The following is a 4,776-nucleotide window of genomic DNA, read 5'->3' as shown; positions in this document are numbered from 1 at the left end:
AGAACCCTCAGCAGAGTTATTTGGAGAACCAGGGACTGGCCACAGTTCCACTGCAAACTCTCTGGGAATATTCCCTGACTATGAGCAGCCTTTAAAGGAAGCTGCTTGAGGCAGAGAATCGCAAAACACTCACCATTTTCTCATCCAGCAATACCAGATTCCAGCAGAGCACAAAAGCAGGCACAGTGCTGCACCAGCCACAATGGCCATCAACTTAATCAAACAAGGTGTTCCCCAGCAGACAACTCTTCTCATGTTTTTCCAAGTGTAGTCAGAATGTGTTGAGGTCTCGGCTGCATCTGTGGGAGCAATGGGGAGCGTGAGCCCATGCTGTGCTGCACTGCTGAAATGCAGCGTGGTGGATACGGGCAGGACGTCCTCACTCCCTGTTTCCTCCAGAGCTGGGGCCTGCAGGCACTTTGCTGCCCCTTGGCACAGGACTGCTCAGTACCCAAACCCCCTGAGCCTGCATGCCGTAATTCCTCTATGCTGTGCCCTTCTCTTCCAGGTAACACTTGTCAAAGACATGGATAAGGACAAGGAAAATGGCCAGGATTTTGGAGCTGCTCCAGGGCCCTCTCTCCTGCAAAGAGCGGCCCCTCCAGATGTGCTCAGGGACTGGGAAATGGCAGGGGATCTTAGGCTGGGCATGGCCTGTGGTGCATGGATGCCTTCCCGCTGTGCCGGGCACGGCGTGTCCACATGTGCAGCCAAAGCCCCCGGCTGCTGAGTCCCAGGGGAAGCATGAGAGAAATGCACCCACTACTCTGGCTGTCCACACCACTCCGTTTTTGTTCCAGATGTTTGGAATGGTCCAGGGACTTACGAGCTCCTGTAGGTTTCTTCTTCCTTCTTGGAGGACCTTAAGAGAAACAGAGTTCCATTTCCCAGGAATGGATCCCACAAAACGAAGTCCCAGCCTGTGGGGTCAGCAGGGACACACTACTCACCCCTGCCATGGGAGCGGGGCTTGTGTGCAACATCCACCAAAGTCCTCCCTGCAGACACACCTGTAACACAATAGCCACAGAGCTTCTGTCATCTCTGCTGATCTGCACGGGCACCCCTGAGCCACAGGAGCAGTGAGGGGATCGCGCAGCGCAAGGGCACACACGTGCCTGGTTCTGTGCTGGCACCTGCAGCGCTGCCCCCCCGGCCCAGCTTTGGCCTCTGAGCTGGCAGCTCTCCCAGGGGGAAAGGCCTTGACCTACCCTCAGCATCTCTCAGAGGCTCAGTAATGGGTACAGGTTGGGAATTCAGATCGTCTTCATCAAAAGTATTATCTTCGTCATCAGGATCGTCTTCATCATCAGGTTCACCTGCAAAGGACGGACACAACAGCTCCTGTGACACTGTACAAGATTCTCCTTCAGGCCCGAGTGGCAGTAAGGGCACCTGGGTGATTGGTGCCCACCAAGGCACTCCCTCAGCTCTGCCTCCCACTCAGGAGCAGGGGCATGGGGACCACGTTCCTGCAGTGGCCCCACACTGGCATGGAAGGAGCCCCTTGCAGGGCAGTCGGGGCAGAAAAGACTCCCTGGAGCTGCCAGCAGCTCTAAACCCAGACACGGGCAGGGCCAGGGCTTGAAAGTGGCAGCAGGAGTAGCTCAGGCTCCCTGGGACAGGCAAAAGAGCTGCCAAAGGCTCAGCCCCGGGGCACAGCCCTGGGCCCGGCCCCTTCCCTCTCTGCCCTCTCCCTGGCTGCAAAAAAGCACATGGAAAGACACAGTGACATTGCCCACAGGAGGAAGATGGACAGCTAAATGCTCCTTCCTCCCACTGACAGCAATCCTGTGGGATCACTGTTGGGTACAAGAGTAGAAATTTGGAGGCCAGGATTTCCAGAATCCATCAAACTTCAGAGGATCTTAAGGGAAATGACAGAGGAATATTACTCTGGACAATGATCACACTTGGACAATGATTGCTCTGTTAGCAAAGAGTTGCTGAAAACCTACCATCACCAAGCTCCAACATCCTTAAACTGTGCTTTAACAGTGTTTCCCAGTGATGGAAGTCACGTTCCCAGTCTAGAAAGGAGCACAGATGGGAATTGTTCCATGCTGTGCTGGGATCCCCTTGTATAGGGAACCGAGCACTGCAAGGGGGTCAGGTAATGCTGTGTGCCCGCACTGCCAGGCAGCAGAGAGGACATCTGAAGCCTCAGCAGGGCTCAGGCCCAGAGGCACATCAATTACCTCCTGGGCCTGTGCCTGGCAGCGCCTCCCTTCCTGAGGCAGAGGCTGCCATGGAGCCACTGCTTCCTCCGGGAAACTCAGCCTTCAGCACAGGCTCTCGTTCCATGTCTGCAGAAAGGAGAAGGCAATGCTGGATCAAGTGTGGCTCTTCCCCAGTGGGAATGTGTCATCTTCAGGAGGCAATGCTTGTCTCAGTAATGGATAAGATCCAGGAGAAAGACCAGGTTATTGGGGCCGCTCCAGGGCCCTCCCTCCTCCAAAGAGCTGCCCCTCCAGATGTGCTCAGAGACTGGGAAATTGCAGGGGATCTCGGGGTGGGCATGGCCCATGGTGCAGTTTGGGCAGCCTGTCAGCTGATGCCAAATGCCTTCCTGCAGACGCTGGGCAGAAGCTGCAGCCAGGCCAGGCTGGGAAACAGCCCTGCAGGGCATGAAAGCAGCAGCAGCAGCAGCGGGGCAGCGAGGCTGCCATGGATCCCTTCCCGCTGTGCCGGGCACGGCGTGTCCAGATGTGCAGCCAAAGCCCCCGGCTGCTGAGTCCCAGGGGAAGCATGAGGGAAATGCACCCACCACGTTGTCTCTCCAGGTCACTCCCGATCCTGTGCATGTGTTTGGATGCCTCCAGGGACTTCCTGTCTCCTATAGGTTTGTTCCGCCTTCTCGGAGGACCTTAAGAGAAGTATTTGCATTTCAGGTGAATGGATCCCATAGAACCAGGGCTCAGCCTGAGGCATCAGCAGGGACACACTACTCACCCCTGCCATGGGAGCGGGGCTTGTGTGCAGCAACCAGGAAAGGAGCCTGAAAAGTCTTTCCTGCAGACACACCTGTAACTCAACAGCCACAGAAGCTCCTGTCACCTGCTTCCTGACAGGTTCTCAATGATTATTCTTTTAGCAACATTGACAACATACCTGCTGGAGGGTTAAGACCCTGGAAATCTTCATTAAGCCAAGCTGCTGGAGAAGCCTTCCTAGCATGCTCGTCTAGAGGGGAGCACAGATCAGATCAGAACCATTTCCATTGTGTGCTGGGATTCCCCTCTGCCTTAGAGAACTGGGCACTGCAAGGGGGTCGGGTAAGGCCTTGGCTGCCAGATGTCAGTGGATAAGGCCAAAGGTGCACAGGGGTCTGGGGAGCTCTGGAATGGCTCTGGTCACTCTCCACCCTCTTTGCAGGCCCTGTGTAACATCCCTGGGGTGGTGGCTGGAGCCGCCCAGGCCCCGTGGGGGCTCTGTCCCTCCCACAGAGGAAACCCTCCCTAAAGCCCCAGGCAAAACCATCCCCAGCCCTTCCCGGGGAGCAGGGAGCGCTGTCCCGGGAAAGGGCAGCCAGGCTGCCGGCTCACCTGCTCGCCACACTTGCAGTGGAGCAGCCTGGGCAGCCCTGTCAGGCAGGGCCACGGCCAGGAGTAGTAGGAGGAAGAGGCGCAGAGCAAGGGCCATGGTGCCTTGCCCTCTGCCAGTCCCACAGCTCTTGCTGCCACCGCTGTCCTGACACCACTGTCCCAACGTCAGCACCGCTGCTGCCACCGCCGCTGCTGCCGCAACAGTTGTGCTCAGGGACTGACTGCTGGCTCCTTGTGCTGCTGTGCAACCACGGGGCTCTGGCACCTCTGGCACCTCTGTGTCCTCAGAGCCTGCTGTGTCCTCAGCCTGCTGTGACCCCTGAGCCTGCTGTGACCTCATGGCCGGGGCAGGTTTTTGTGGCAAAGGATCTCAAGAGGTGCCCTTCCAGCAAGGAGAGTGTGTCCCTGCTGGTAGCTATGTGCAATCTAGCTCTTTTTCACCAGAAGTGAGTTAGACAATATTGGGCATGTGAGACATTTCATGGTTCTACATGCCAAAGCAATGTCATGTCCAAAATTCATCTCACGTTGGCCATTCCCACTATTGCAGGCAGCCCCAGCCCTGCCCCGCTCCCACCAAGTCCGTGCTGTGCGCTGTGCTGGCCTTTGACCCCTATTTCAAAAGTGGAGGACTTGATGCCATAGCTTACAAAAGTAATGCAACACAGGCCATCAGGGGAGCTGCACACTTTAGGCTATACCTTCAGCCATCCTAAAATCCCCCTGTGTGCCATCACAAGAGACCCCAGACCCCTGCTCAACTTACAGGTGTCCCTCGGCCCCTGCACACCTTTCCACATACAGTAAATTCCCTGCACAATTTTTGGGTGCCCCCAGCCTCTTGCACAGCACAGAGATGATCCAAAGCCCCTGCATGCCTTCAGAGGGACCGAAACATAAGACTCAGGGAGCAGCAACAGGGCTGAGCCATCTTCTGTGTGTGCTCACCACGTGGCCCTGGGTGAACAGATGAGGCTTGGGGGCAAATGGCCACTCTGCTCATAAGAGATCTGCGGGTGCCACAGGCTCAGGCTCAGTCTCTGTCTCTGGGCTCTGAGCTCACCCCTCAGGCTATGAAGGACTTCCTTCAGAGTCCAGCCTCATTCCATTGATCTCAAGGCAAGCACTTTCTAGGTGGTTTCCCTCTTTTCCTGGGCATGCCCCTGGACGGGGTCCAGGCCCAGATGGTGGCACAGAAGGAAATGTGCCCTCAGCCCAGGGATGCTCAGCA

General features: G+C 56.6%; 1 long non-coding RNA gene across 1 annotated transcript; it reads right to left on the bottom strand.

The window, feature by feature from the left end:
* Positions 1-214: 214 nt before the first annotated feature.
* Positions 215-3,058, bottom strand: LOC135307258 (uncharacterized). The gene is made up of 4 exons (XR_010367967.1): positions 2,953-3,058; positions 2,768-2,866; positions 1,212-1,319; positions 215-1,010 (listed from the first exon to the last, which is right to left on the bottom strand). It is a non-coding gene; the product is annotated as an uncharacterized LOC135307258 (long non-coding RNA).
* Between the last annotated feature and the right edge of the window lie 1,718 nt (positions 3,059-4,776).

The sequence above is a fragment of the Passer domesticus genome, chromosome 9 (assembly GCF_036417665.1).
Source record: "Passer domesticus isolate bPasDom1 chromosome 9, bPasDom1.hap1, whole genome shotgun sequence".
Classification (NCBI taxonomy): domain Eukaryota; kingdom Metazoa; phylum Chordata; class Aves; order Passeriformes; family Passeridae; genus Passer; species Passer domesticus.
This window is presented reverse-complemented; position numbering and strand designations above follow the sequence as displayed.